The 15,248-nt window shown below is 46.8% G+C and overlaps 1 long non-coding RNA gene across 2 annotated transcripts in view; it reads left to right on the top strand.

The window, feature by feature from the left end:
• Positions 1-14,981, top strand: part of LOC118144779 (uncharacterized) — a 66,006-nt gene extending 51,025 nt beyond the window's left edge. Inside the window, exons 5-7 of one of the 2 annotated variants that reach the window (XR_013520696.1) lie at positions 4,508-4,936; positions 6,298-6,452; positions 14,737-14,981. This is a non-coding gene — a long non-coding RNA (uncharacterized LOC118144779). The remainder of the gene's footprint in view (positions 1-4,507; positions 4,937-6,297; positions 6,453-14,736) is intronic. The other variant, XR_008474154.2, reaches the window with a different exon arrangement.
• Positions 14,982-15,248: the final 267 nt, after the last annotated feature.

Below are 15,248 nucleotides of genomic sequence, written 5' to 3' on the forward strand. Positions count from 1 at the left end.
GTAAAGGAAATATTATCTTTAAGTCTTTAAGTTCCTAGCTTAATGTAGATGCAGCCAGGTGATACGAGGCATAAAAAAACCATTCTGAACAACATGTTAAATAAACACTCAGAAATCAAGATGTTGGGCCGGGTGCGGTGGCTCACGCCTATAATCCCAGCACTTTGGGAGGCCGAGGCGGGTGGATCACGAGGTCAAGAGATCGAGACCATCCTGGTCAATATGGTGAAACCCTGTCTCTACTAAAAATACAAAAATTAGCTGGGCATGGTGGCGTGTGCCTGTAGTCCCAGCTACTTGGGAGGCTGAGGCAGGAGAATTGCTTGAACCCAGGAGGCGGACGTTGCGGTGAGCCGAGATAGCGCCATTGCATTCCAGCCTGGGTAACTCACCAGAGCAAAACTCCATCTCAAAAAAAAAAGAAGAAGAAGAAATCAAGATGTTGCAGCTGGTCCTGGGACCTTGCTTGCTCCGAGAACCTCTCAGGATGAACAGAAGATGACGCTATTGCCTCATCCTCCTCTTTCTGTTCATTTTGGCATCTCCAAAATGGACCCATTTCACCTGCCTGAAGAAGAGGGCCAGGGCTAATGCTGCCCTCAGTTCTGCCCATCTGTTTCCATGGGGGTCTGCGTGGGAGGCTGCAGGCTCCTCCCTGACCCAGTGCAGAGGATTCCTGGCCAAGCCATTTGCTCCCAGTTGTTCACAGACACATCTACTCTCAGGTCACTGCTCTCTCTCTGAGCCCCAGGGGCCATTCCCAGGCCTCTCTGGGCTTTCTGTTTGCTCACAGCGTCTCTGCAGACTGAACCTGCTTTCATCTACTTAGTCGAGTGTGATTTATGAACTCTGATTGCCTACAACACCCTCTCTTCAGAGTCGGACTTTGGACTGGGAATGAGAGATCTTTTCCAGGGTAATATGGGACACAGAGGCTGCTTCTGTCACCTGGGATCCTTGCTGCTCTGGGAAAGATAAACTTCCTAGCAGCTTGTTGACCTTCCCAAGTTACAGTTTGACAAGGGAACATATGTTTCAAAGGCTCAGGGACTTTTAGACTTGGGAGAGTTCTTGGTGGAAAAAAAAGAAGGGAAGGAAGAAACACTTACTGAGAATCTGCCAAGTGTTGGGTACAAGGCAGAGGCTTAATATGCACTATAGTATTCACTCTTCACAGTAACCCTATGAGATAGGGTTTGGGTTTTTTCTTTTTAAGCCCCATATACAGATGAGAAAACTGAGATTCTAAGTTCAGCAACTGGTAAGGGTCACACAGCTCGTTAGTGGCAGAGCCAGGATTCGAACCCAAGTCTACTCACATTCTCTCTCTCATTGCTTGCCCAGCAGTCCATAGCATTAATGGTCTCCATAATGTGATATCCATAGATTGAGCTTTGGGCCACACATTTGGCCCAAAGCTTGGCTTGCTAAGATACTGTGGGTCAGTCATACAGTGGTCCTTGTTGGGAAAGCAAGGACTAATCCAGTTCAAGAGGCTAGTAGTGGGTGGTAGGAGGACCTGAGGAAACAGGTCATGCTTGAACACTGAGTGAGCACTCCTGGGTGAATGCCACCCAGGAGTCTGTAGAGTTGGTAGTAAGAGCTGCTGGGAGCAGGCCAAGGCAAGCAGGCCGACAGTCATCTCCAAGGCAAGCAGGACGACAGTCATCTCCAAGGCAAGCAGGCCGACAGTCATCTCCAAGGGAAGACGAGCAGCCAGCCAGGGGCCTTGACTCCGGCAAAGCTAGCCAGGGCTGCTCTAAAGAGCCAGGTGCCAGCCCTCCGGCCCAGGCGTGGGTCTGCATGAGGACAGTCTCCCTGGCCTTCCGAGTCCATCAGTTCATCCTTTGTGCCCAGCATTGTGCTAGATGTTGATACTCCGTTTTTTTTTTTTAGATGGAGTTTTGCTCTTGTCGCTCAGGCTGGAGTGCAGTGGTGTCATCTCGGCTCACTGCAACCTCTGCCTCCCCGGTTCAAGCGATTCTGCCTCAGCCTCCTGTAGCTGGGACTACAGGCACCCATGACCAAACCCGGCCAATTTTTGTATTTTCAGTAGAGACGGGGTTTCACCATGTTGGCCAGGATGGTCTTGATCTGTTGACCTTGTGATCTGCCTGCCTCGGCCTCCCAAAGTATTGGGATTCCAGGCATGAGCCACTGTGTCCGGCCTCTTTTTTTTTTTTTTTTAAATAAAGTATCCTCGTTTTCAAAGAGCTCACAGCTCAGTATAGGTACAAGCAACTGACTACACACAGCCAGATAAGTATTATTTTTAACATGGTGTTTCATAGCTTAGAGTGTCAGCTCACATGCCCACACAATGTCCAGTGACCCTCATGGGAATGTTTCCACAGGGGAGAGAGGAAGGGCCCTGTGCTAAGCATTCTGCCTGCCCACACCTGACATTGCATGGAGCCTTGGCACAACCCCTTGAAGAGCACAAAGGAGGGAGTCCTATCATCTCCTTGTGGGGGATGGGCAAAACTTCCCAAAAGTGTGAATAGAAGCTCTTCACACAGAAACGAGGAAGGCAACGTCACTGCCATTTCTTCCACGGTGCCATTTCAGCATCACGGGCACGTTTAGCTTTCACTAGGAGGAGGGCAGGGGGCTTGAGACAGGCCTCTTGGCCTTTTCCTTTTCCACTGCAGTCTGAAAAGCCCTAATGTTTTTACAACTGTCTTCCTGCAACAGCTCCCCCGAGAACAGCCAGAGGTCTGAAGTGCTGGCAAGCAAGGAGCTGCTGGGTGTGCTTTTACCTGACAGGGCCTGGCTTGGGGACAAATGTTAAGAAGGTCTCTTTTTCTTCTCTCTCTGCCATCCATTTTTCCTCAAAGACTATTTTCCTAGAGTTCATCATGTAATAACCATGGCAGACCAGGGACAGATGAGGGAGGAGCCATCAATGACAGATGTCATCTGTCCTCATTGAGCCAGTGAAAGAAAATGTCAGCCTGGAATGAATGACATATTGAGCTTGAGGCCAGAATGGGAGGAGATTTACCTGCATCTCTTAACTAGCGGTGAGTGAGAAAGCAAGTTCTGGATTGGAATTCAGCAGAACAGCTTCTCCCTCCGCAGCTGGAAGACCAACAACAGGGAGGATATGGGAAGGGACCCTCGAAAGAAAGCAAAGGCATGAGCTGGGTGCTGGGGGTCTGGGAAGGCAAGAACCTTCAGGCAGCCTGGGTGGTCACTTGGCTGAGCCAGCCCTGAAGGAGCTCTGGAGGAAGGGATGGCTAATCAATCCCCCTGCCCACACCAACACCAGCACAGATGTAAGCTGCCCCCTCTGGTGTCCTCCATGGTGGGAGCCAGGTTGAATGCTGCTCTAGGGCACTTTGTACAACACCCATGGGGATACTGCCTCTTCAGCGGACTCCTGACTGAAGCGGGTAGAGACCTGGCCCTCCCTCTCCTCACCAGCACTGGGATGAGGCTGTGGCCAGCCAGATGGTAAGGTAGTTTCATGTTTGCTCACATAAGAGTGATTATTCAGACTGGTTGCACTGGCTCACACCTGTAATCCCAGAAATTTGGGAGGCCAAGGCGGACTGATCACGTGAGGTCAGGAATTAGAGACCAACCTGGCCAACAAGGTGAAACCCCATCTCTGCTAAACATACAAAGATTAGCCAGGCACGGTGGTGTGCATCTGTAATCCCAGCTATTTGGGAGGCTGAGGCAGGAGAATCACTAGAACCCAGGAGGCAGAGGTTGCAGTGAGCCTAGATGGTGTTGCTGTACTCCAGCCTGGGCAACACAGCTAGAGCTTGTCTCAGAAAAAAAAAAAGGTAGGTCTAGTCATAGTGGCTTACACCTGTAATCCGAGTGCTTTGGGAGGCCAAGGCAGGTGGATCATGAGGTCAGGAGTTCAAAACCAACCTGGCCAACATGATGAAACTCCGTCTCTACTAAAAATATTAAAAAATTAGCTGGGCGTGGTGGCATATGCCTGTAGTCCCAGCTATTCTGGAGAATGGGGCAGGAGAATCTCTTAAACCCAGGAGGGGGAGGTTGCAGTGAGCACAGACAGCACCACTGCACTCCAGACTGGGTGACAGCACGAGACTCCGTCTCAAAAAAAAAAAAGAAAGAAAAAGAAAAGAAAAGAGTGACTATTCAAACAAACCCACCAGGTTCACTTAATCCTCACAACAACCCTACGGGTTATTCTGTTTTTTAACTAAGGAGGAATTCACATAACAGTCTCAACCATTTTAAAGAGTAAAATCCAGTGGCGTTTAGTACATTCATAATGTCAAACCACCACTTCTGTCAAGTTGCAAAGCATTTTCATCCCTCGTTGCGGTTGTTTTTACGCCCATGTTACTGGAGAGCTGTTAAGGCTCAGGAAAGTGAAGACACTGATTCCAGTTCATCAGTGGGAAAGGTGGGACGTGAGCCCAGATTCGGTAACTCCCGTGGAAGGAGGGAATGTTTCTCTTCATACTTTGATAAGAGCCTCTGAACTGATTTCCTAGTCTCCTGTCTCCCCTCCTTCCAGGTGCCTCACACACAGTGAGACTCATCTCCCACCGCCTGGCTCTAACAGGATCATCTCCCTCCTCCGTTTCCCAGTGGGCCCTCATTAGCATCAAAACGAAATGCGAGCTCCCGTCTGCTCTAACCTTTACGCTGACGACATCAGCGAGCAACTTGTTTCTCTGGGCCTGTGGTCCTTGGGAAATGCTGGTGAATCCTGGGCTGTGACAACCCCGGGAGTGATGGCTGATCCCGGCACAGCTTCTGCCCTTTATCCTGTCCATCAGCTACCAGCCAGCCTGCGTGCCCTTGACATTTCCCAAGCAGGATCCAACCCCAGCGTGGGCTCTGCTCACCATAATGCTTGTCGCCATCGGGACCCCCTCACTCGACTGAGGGAAAGGACAGCAACCTGTCATCTATCCACCTTCGTTGGCTAAATTATTTTAAGGTCAGTTGTATATTCGTTTTCCTTGAACATACGGTGTATTTTTGGATGCCAAAAGGTAAAATCCTATACATAGTATAATCCTGTTTCAGAAAAAATGTTTATATAGACAGAACAAATGTGTATTTTAACGTGTGCATCTATTTGCATAAGAAAAAGTTTGAAAAGATACGCCTTTAATGGTAATGTTAACATGTTAATAGTGGTTCTCTCTGGTTGATGGGATTTGGAGTGATTTTAATTTTTTCCTTTTGCTTATTTTCATCCTTGTTAAGTTCCTTTCCATAAAAACATGACCTATGTAAGAAAAAGAAGGCTGGGTGCGATTGCTGTCTGTAATCCCAGTACTTTGTGGGGCTGAGGCGGGTGGATCACTTGAGGTCAGGAGTTCAAGACCAGCCTGGTCAACATGGTGGAACCAGGTCTCTATTAAAAATACAAAAATTAGCCGGATGTGGTGGGGCATGCCTGTAATCCCAGCCGCTGGGGAGGCTGAGGCAGGAGAATCACTTGAGCCTAGGAGGCAGAGTTTGCAGTGAGCTGAGATCGCGCCATTGCACTCAAGTCTGGGCAACAGAGTGAGACTCTCTCAAAAAAAAAAAAAGAAAAAGAATAACAAAGAGGAAAAGAGTTTCTGTGGGACTCTGTTTGCTCTCTCAAGTTGGCTTTCTATCACAACTAATTATGCATACGCACCTCTACCTTCTCTGCCCCTCGAGGGCAGGGATCTCATCCTACTCATTTTGCCTTCTCCACGATATCTCCACAACATGCTCAAGAATTAATTAGCTAGCCAAGGATCGGACTCCAGGTTGTACTCTCTCTGACCCCTCCTCCTGAGTGCAGGTCTCTGAGGCCAAGCCTCTGGAGCAGACCTCCAGGAGGTGAGGCTCCTGAGACCTCCCAGGCCTGGGTACCTGGGGTTTCCGGCTAGGTACCTTGTCGGTGAGTAAAACAGTAGTGGCTGCAGGCAGACGCGGCATCAACAGCAAGTCTGCAGGCACAGACGCTCTCTTGCACTTGTGGGTTTCTTCCCAATATGATTTCATTACTGTCAGGCAGATGTTTCATTGCCAGGGCAACCAGGGGGTAGAATATGCACAGAGCAGCCTCCACTTTGAACTTTATTTTGTTAAACTCCTACTGGGCTCTGAGCTCACTTTCCATTTGTGGTTGCAAGAATGTAAACATTCTTCAAATCTGCTGATTTTTTTTGTCCTGATCTTGTTTTGTCGTGTTAGAGGTCTGGCTGACATTTACAGTTTCTTCTGCAATGTACTAGTTAGTGCAATGTACTAGTTAGCGTAACTTGTTTCATTCTCACTGGCTCACCTTGATACCTCTCCCTACTGTCTTGTGATCAGACTTGCTCCCTCAAAATAGACGGACATATTTTTCAATGTATTAAAAACGAACTGGAGGCCAGCGCGGTGGCTCAAGCCTGTAATCCCAGCACCTTGGGAGGCTGAAGAGGGCATATCACCTGAGGTAAGGAGTTCAAGACCAGCCTGACCACATGGTGAGCCCTTGGATCTATTAAAAATACAAAAATTAGCTGGGTGTGTTGGTGCATGCCTGTAATACTAGCTACTTGGGAGGTTGAGGCAGGATAATCACTTGAACCTGGGAGGTGGAGGTTGCAGTGAGCCAAGATGGTGCCAGCACACTGGGCAATAAGGGGAATTGCAATGGGCAACCTGGGCAACAAGAGTGAAACTCTGTCTCAAAAAAAAAAAAAAAAAATGAAGTGAAATGCCAGAATTGGAATTTTCCAATAGGGAGGATACTGAAGGGGCTTTAACTGTTTCCCCTCATGATGTGCTCGTTTTCCCCTTGGTTTTCCGCTTCCACTCCGCAGTACACACAGGTTTCCAAACTACACTGAGGGGCGACCAGCTCTCTGTGGCCTTGGCCTGTTTGATGTGAATCCCCCACCTCCCTGGTGAGGCTTGGAGGCCTCAGTGGGAGGAGCAGAGAACTCGATTCCTCAGTCTCTAATCCAGCCTTGCAGATAATAGAGCCTGGACTTTCAGGTGATCTGACTCCTGGTCAGTTTCCACCTGGCCTGCAGGTCCGTCTCCTTCTATTCCTTGTCCCAGTTAAATACCTTCGAATTAGACTCCACTTCTGGAATTGTCACTGACAAAGTTGGTTTCTGGGGAGGTGAGCCTCAGAGGTTTAAACATACTGGCCTTGCCCAGCACCTGACACTTCATTGTTGAGAGGAATTAAATATAATTGAATAGAATCAAAACCAAGTTGAATGGGTAGGTTCTAAACCAGGCTTGCAGATGAGGGCCATCAGCCTCTTAAATGCAGCTCAGCTGAGCCCACCGTTGTCCGTGTCTGAGAGGAGGAGGGCACAGTGCAAGAGCCCACTTTGGTGGTTTGTGGGTGTTTCTCCTAGCTCGTTGCTTGGAGGGTCCACCTGATCTCTCATAGCTGCTGCCTGGGGTAAGTGACTGGCCTTGAATCAAGTCCCAGAGTGGGAGTCTCTGAGGGAAGCCTGGGGGTGACCCAGCATAAATGGAGGAAGGAAGGGGAGGGAGGGAGGGGAGTTCCCCTACAGTTTCCCAGTGAGGAGATAAAATGTAAGCATTGGAAACGTGGGAGAATTAACGATGTGGAATGAGCTGTGTCGCCTGTGGCAGGGTCATGGTATTGCCCTCTCTGGATAGATCTCTGCCCTGAAAGTGGCTGAGAACAGCCAAACCCAGAGAGGTGGGTACAGTCATCCTAGGGGTGTAGCCTGACCTTGCACTTGAAGGGAAACAGGAAAGCCAACCCCTGCCCTAGGATACACAATGACTTCTCATGACACAACTGTAAGATGCTATTCCCTTTTTATGGAAGGGAAACTGAGGCCCAGAAGGGTCAGCAAAAGCCATTACCCTTGGACGAGGATCGATCTGGGTTCTAAAATCACAGGCATCATCCCCTAAAGCCTGTATAACTTTCGGTCCCCTCCTCCACCAGACAGATCCTGCCACCTGGGGAGAGGTCAGCAGGGGACTCCCTGGTTTGCACAGGACCAACTGGATCAGGTAGTCAAGGAGGAGAAAATCACTGCCCTCCACATTCTCTAATCCAGCTTTGCAGATAATGGAGCCTCAACTTTCAGCTGAACTGATTCCTGGTCAGTTTCTCAATGAGCTGAAACTCAGGAAAGAGGAGTGTGATTTCCACTCAAAATCGGCAGACAGGGAGCCTCTTGAGTGCAGAAACTGTTTCTTTATTATTTTTAATTTCTTTATTTCAATAATAAAGAAACCGTATTATTAATATTACATTTTAAAAGTATGTAATATTTAACACACATAAAGGAAAAATGCGCAGATCTGTAAGTTAAAAAGCACAGTAATAAACACTGTACCTAAGAACCAATCCAATCTGTCCCTTCTCCCTCCATCCCCCTGCCTCTCCCTGAGAAGTAAACACTATCCTACATTTTGAGCTTAACCTTGCCTTCTATTTTTTTTTTTTTTTTCAGTTTTAGCAAATAGGCATTTCTGAGCTGTATAAAGCTGAGTTGTGCTGGTTTGGGGGGCTCTGTGTAAATGATACCAAACTGAACTTAACCATCAGTGATTATTAGATTAACCATTTAAAGATGAATATGTACCTACATCACAACTCCTGCGTATATACCCTAGGACACCACTTGTCTTACTTTTTAGTTTTAGGACTCTTATGCCCTTAAAAATTATCAGGATGGGGCTGGGCATGGTGGCTCACGCCTGTAATCCCAGCACTTTGGGAGGCTGAGGCGGGTGGATCACCTGGGGTCAGGAGTTTAAGAACAGCCTGACCAGCATGGAGAACCCCATCTCTACTGAAAATACAAAATTAGCCAGGTGTGGTGGTACATGCCTGTAATCCCAGATACTTGGGAGGCTGAGGCAGGAGAATCACTTGAACCTGGGAGGCAAAAGTTGCGGTGAGCCAAGATCACACCATTGCACTCCAGCAACAAGAGCAAAACTCTGTCCCCCAAAAAAATTATCAGAATGGGCACAGTGGCTCATGCCTGCAATTCCAGCACTTTGGGAGGATCGCTTGAGTCCAGGAGGTCGAGACTGCAGTGAGCCATGATTGTGTCACTGTACTCCAGCCTGGACGACAGAACGAGACCCTGTCTCCAAAAAAATAATTATCAAGGATGCCAAAAAGCTTTTGTTTTTGTTTATATAAATATAAAAAAGCTTTTCTATTTATATTTACAGTATTAGAAATTAAAACTGAAAAAGTTAAAATATTAATCAGCTTTAAAATAACAAATGAAATCAATGGATGTTAACATATTTTATGAAAAAAATTCTATGTTAAAATTTAGGGAGATGAGAGGCATATTTTACGATCTGTTTTATTGTCAGGCTTACTAGAAGATAGCTAGAATCTCGATTTGTATTCAAGTGTTGCAATATGTTGTTTTGGTTGATGTATATGAGAAAATTTCAGCCACACACAGATATGTAATTAGAAGAGGTGGGAGTATCTTAATAGCCTTTTCAGATAATTGTGGATGTGTCATGAAGCCTCCAGAAAACTCCACAGCATACCCCGACAGGATGGGAGTGAAAACTATTATGAAAATAATTTTGCGGCCAGGCATGGTAAATCATGCCTCTGATCCCAGCACTTTGGGAGGCCAAGGCGGGTAGATCACCTGAGGCCAGGAGCTTGAAACCAGCCTGGCCAACATGGTGAAACCTGGTCTCTACTAAAAATACAAAACTTAGCTGGGCATGGTGGCGTGTGCCTCTAGTCCCAGCTACTCAGGAGGCTGAGGAAGGAGAACCACTTGAACCCGGGAGGCAGGGGTTGCAGTAAGCCCAGATTATGCCACTGTACTCCAGTCTGGACGACACAGTGAGACTCCATCTCAAAAAAAAAAAAAAAAAAAAAAAAGTTTTGCTTGTGTGCACCCTCTGAAAGGGCATTGGGGATCCCTGTAGGTCCCTGGATCACACTTTGAAGACTGCTGCCTTAGTGAAACTCATACATGTACACCACAGGGTTGTGCAAGATGGTTCGTTGCTGCATTGTCTGTAATAGAAAAGAGCTGGAAACAACCCAAAATGTTGTCTATCATTAGGAGAATGAGTAAGTGAATCGTGTTTCATTCACACAACGAAATATTTATATAGCAGTGAAAATAATGCCTCTTCTCCCCAGCTTTGTTCATGAGAAGCCTATGTATTATCAGAGTCCTTGCAGTCTGACTGAGTAGCTCATTTGACTGGTGGGCACTAGAGTGTTAAATGAGGCCATGCATAAAGTAGGTATTTAAGAGATGGACAAAATGAATGAACATGCCCAAAAGCTGTGAATGGAGAGGCCAAGCCAGAGTCACTTAATTTCCTGCTGTGACTTTTGTCATGTTAAATTCTTCTCTGGCTGAAGCCGGTTTCGTTTTTTCTGAAGCACTTGATTTCAGACTAATGCCTAAGAGCTAACTTCCTGTTTTAAAACGATGTTTATGCCACGACAAAATACTTTGCAAAGGGTGGGAATTAATATACACAAACGCACGGAGAATCCAGCACATTTCGAAAAGGTCTTCTCTTTGGAAGTTTGGAAGCACAGAGCTAAAACAAATATATTTTGTGTTTAAAACTGAGTCTTCTTGCTGGAATAAAAACATTTCAAGGCAAAAGTTTTCCACACTTTTGATCCCTGGTTAGAAAGAACAATGCAGAGCTTTGTAGAGGTCAAAGAGACCACTGAAATGATCCTCATCAGCACGAAATCCTGTCAGTTGCAGGGAAGGGGACCCATGAAACCTATGAATGGAAATGTTTCCCAAAGGCTCCACTCTCCACTACCACCACCACCCCTGCCCACTCCCTCACCACGATACACACACAAACACAGTTCTGTACCATGTACACTGTCAGCCTGTAGGTGCTAGGGATTGCATTACAGTGGCCAAAGACAAAGATGGCTGAACTGAAAAGGGTGCATTAAAGATACATGCTCAATGTATACTTCAAACACATACCCCTATTAATACTTATTAATACAGTGATACCTCAAGTATCCAGAGGCCTTTGTGCAGCAAACTTACCGATTGTGAGCACAGATTTTTTTTCCACATAGTAGTACTTTAATGCTTTCTTGAGATATCAAACATCAAATTTTTCTCAAATGATTTTCCCATTTTGTGATATTCCTATGTTTCCAGTCCCCCCCCCAATTTCTTCCTAGCTTAACCCCTAAGGTATAGGTAACCTTATTATTCATAATATGTACCCATTAAGCAGGAGACTGGAGGTTTCTTCTCAGGATAAACTTGCCCAGAGGAAAAGACATGAAAAAGTAACAATTGAAGGTCACCTAAATAAGCAGTGGGATCTCTGCCTTGTTAAACTACTTGGAAGACTTTTAATCAATACCCTTAAATGTTCTTTCTCTTGGGCTGGGCGCAGCAGCTCATGCGTGTAATCCCAGCACTCTGGGAGGCCAAGGTGGGCAGATCATGAGGTCAGGAGATCGAGACCATCCTGGCTAACACGGTGAAATCCTGTCTCTACTAAAAATACAAAAAATTAGCCAGTCGTGGTGGCATGCGCCTGTAGTCCAGTTACTCGGGAGGCTGAGGCAAGAGAATCGCCTGAACCTAGAAGGTGGAGGTTGCAGTGAGCTGAGATTGCACCACTGCACTCCATCCTGGGCGACAGAGTGAGGCTCCGTCTCAAAAACAAAACAAAACAAAAATTTATTTCTCCTTCTTTTTCTCTCTTGATCACACAAACATACACACACAGAGATTTCCAGCTTTTTGATGCTTCATCCTTAAGAACAAATAGTCAAAAATAATATAATTCAGAAAAGTCTACAATGTATTTATTTTTTATTTTATTTCATTTTATTTTTGAGACAGGTTTTGCTCTTGTCACCCAGGCTAGAGTGCAGTGGCATGATCTCTGCTCACTGCAGCCTTGATCTCCCAGGCTCAAGTGATCCTTCCACTTCAGCCTCCCAAGTAGCTGGGACTGCAGGTGCGTGCCACCACATCTGACTGATTTTTAAAATTTTGTAGAGACAGTGGTCTCACTATGTTGCCTAGGCTGTCCTCAAACTCTAGGGCTCAAAGGATCCATCCACCTTGGCCTCCCAAAGTGTTGGGATTACAGGTGTGAGCCACTGTGCCTGGTCAAGGTTCATTTGTTTTTTCTTTTCTTTTTTTCTTTTTGAGATGGAGTCTCACTCTGTCACCCAGGCAGGAGTGCAGTAGCACGATCTTAATCTTGGCTCACTGCAACTTCCGCCTCCCAGGTTCACCCAATTCTCATGCCTCAGCCTCCTGAGTAGCTGGGATTACAGGTGGCTACCACCATGCCTGGCTAATTTTTGTATTTTTAGTAGAGATGGGTTTTCGCTATGTTGGCCAGGCTGGTCTTGAACTCTTGACCTCAGGTGATCCGCTCACCTCGGCCTCCCAGAGTGCTGGGATTATAGGCATAAGCCACCATGTCCAGACCCCAAGTTCATTTCTAATTCACAAAATCCAATGCAAGTTTGAAGGGGACCTTCTCTTGTACCTATGCTGTTGGAATGTGTATGTGCACATGTACATTAGTGCTTGAAGGAACAAAGTTTTTCTAAATAGATCTCTTACATGCCACTCCAAATTTCCTCATGATTATACCAAACAAAACACAAATAGTGTTACCTGAAATTGAGGTCGATTGTGATTTCAGAAAATAAAAGCAAATAATATTAATTCTTGAGGAGAAGGAGGCAGTGGCACAATTCCCAAAGAGTGATGAAAACAGACGTTTGACCCTTTATGTGTGCCCTTCATTTCATTACCATGGGTATTTCCTTTAAAAAGAAGAAGAAGAAGGTGGGCACAGTGGCTCACACCTGTAATCCCAGCACTTTGGGAGGCCGAGGCGGGTGGATCACGAGGTCAAGAGATCGAGACCATCCTAGTCAACATGGTGAAACCCCGTCTCTACTAAAAATACAAAAAATTAGCTGGGCATGGTGGTGCGTACCTGTAATCCCAGCTACTCGGGAGGCTGAGGCAGAATTGCCTGAACCCAGGAGGCGGAAGTTGCGGTGAGCCAAGATCACGCCATTGCACTCCAGCCTGGGTAACAAGAGCAAAACTCCGTCTCAAAAAAAAAAAAAAAATACAAAAATTTAGTTAGGCGTGGTGGCCGGCATCTGTAATCCCAGCTACTTGGGAGGCTGAGGCAGGAGAATTGCTTGAACCCAGGAGGTGGAAGTTGTAGTGAGCCAAGATTGCACCATTGTACTCCAGCCTGGGCGACAAGAGTGAGACTCTGTCTCAAAAAATAAAACAAAACAAAACAATTTGAAAATTTTCTGAAGCATAAACATATAAACAAACAAAGGCAAACATCAAACTAATAGAAATCATGATAGGCCAGGTGCCGTGGCTCACAATTGTTATCCCAGCACTTTGGGAGGCCAAGAGGGTGTGGATCCCATGAGGCCAGGAGTTCAAGACCAGCCTGGGCAACACAGCAAAATCCCATCTCTACATGAAATGCAAATATTAGCCAGGTGGGGTGGCACGCGCCTGTAATCCCAGCTACTTGGAGGCTAAGGTGGGAGGACTGCCTGAGCCCGGGAGGTTGAGGCTGCAGTGAGCTGAGATCATGCCACTGCATTCCAGCCCTGGTGATAGAGGAAGACTACGTCTCAAAAAAAATAAATAAATAATGGCAAAAGATATGATAGCTAATTGACTAACTTCCTTAATACCCCATTGTCTGTTTTTTTTTTTTTTTAAATTCCAAATTAAGTAAGAAAAAACTCTAGCCAATTTGTTCAGTCAAGGTCCAGTCAGGAAAGCAAAAGCTATGCTAGGTAATATAAACAGGAAAAAATAATGTAGAGAATGGTAGGCCGGGCGCAGTGGCTCAGGCCTGTAATCCCAGCACTTTGGGAGGCCAAGGTGGGTGAATCAGGAGGTTAGGCATTCAAGACCAGCCTGGCCGACATGGTGAAACCCTGTCTCTACTAAAAATGCAAAAAAATTAGCTGGGCGTAGTTGGTGGGCGCCTGTTATTCCAGCTACTCGGGAGGCTGAGGAGAAAAGCTTGAACCTGGGAGGCAGAGGTTGCAGTGAGCCGAGATCGTGCCACTACACTCCAGCCTGGGTGACAGAGTGAGACTCTGTCTCAAAAAAAAAAAAAAAAGTAGAGAAATGGTTACACAGATGTTGGAGGGCTGAGAGGGCAAAAAGGAATGCCCAGGTAACGCTGATGTTCATGACTGCTGGAGGTAGCTACCACCCTTGTGCTGGAGCAAAGCATTAAAGCTTGGGTCACGAGAACCTAGGAGTGTGGAGGCAGCCCCCCAGGTTGGTGCTTGCCTTGCAACCTCTGCGGAGGGATTTGAAGGGGCTGGTCTTGGGAGTACCTAAGGAAGCTACAGGCTGAAGCAGGAATTTTTTTTTTTTTTTTTTTTTGAGACAGAGTCTCCTTTTGTCACTCAGGCTGGAGCGCAATGGCTTCATCTTGGCTCACCGCAACCTCCACCTCCTGGGTTCAAGCGCCTCTCTTGCCTCAGCCTCCTGAGTAGCTGGGACTACAGGCATGCACCACCATGCTCAGCTAATTTTTGTATTTTTAGTAAGGACATGGTTTCGCCCGTTGACCAGGCTGGTCTCGATCTCCTGACCTCAGGTGATCTGCCTGCCTTGGCCTTCCAAAGTGCTGGGATTACAGGTGTGAGTGAGCCACCACGCCTGGCCTTGAAGCAGGGGATCTGAAAGGTGCATGTAACAGGAAGAAAATCCCTTCTCCCTTTCTTCCATTTTCCAGCCCCCACCGATACCTCCCATTCACCGAACCCGAGAGGAAACTGGCCCTCCAGGAGCTCTAGCGCCAGCAGACACCATAGAAAGAGGCGGGCTTGAGGCTGACGGAAAAGAAGGAAACGACCAACACACCACAACAAAAAGGGTCAAAGAGCATTGTGAGTATCTGCATCCAGCCCTTTCTCCTCTAGGTAAGCGAGCTGTGTTGCAGAGGGGATGTTGCTTAGGCACGACGAACATCTCCTTACGGCCAGGGCTAAGCAGAGAAGGCTTCTCATAATTTTCTGAATTCTGCTACATCCCACTATCTCTGTCCATGCTACTTACCCTAAAGCAGCCGCAGCGATTTTTTTTTTTTTTTTTTTTAGACAGAGCCTCACTGTGTCTCCGAGCTGGAGTGCAGTGATGCGATCTCGGCTCGTCACCACAGCCTCTGCACCACCATGCCTGGCTAATTTTTGTATTCTTAGTAGAGATGGGGTTTTGCCACGTTGGCCAGGCTAGTCTCACACTTCT

The sequence above is a fragment of the Callithrix jacchus genome, chromosome 8, assembly GCF_049354715.1.
Source record: "Callithrix jacchus isolate 240 chromosome 8, calJac240_pri, whole genome shotgun sequence".
Classification (NCBI taxonomy): domain Eukaryota; kingdom Metazoa; phylum Chordata; class Mammalia; order Primates; family Cebidae; genus Callithrix; species Callithrix jacchus.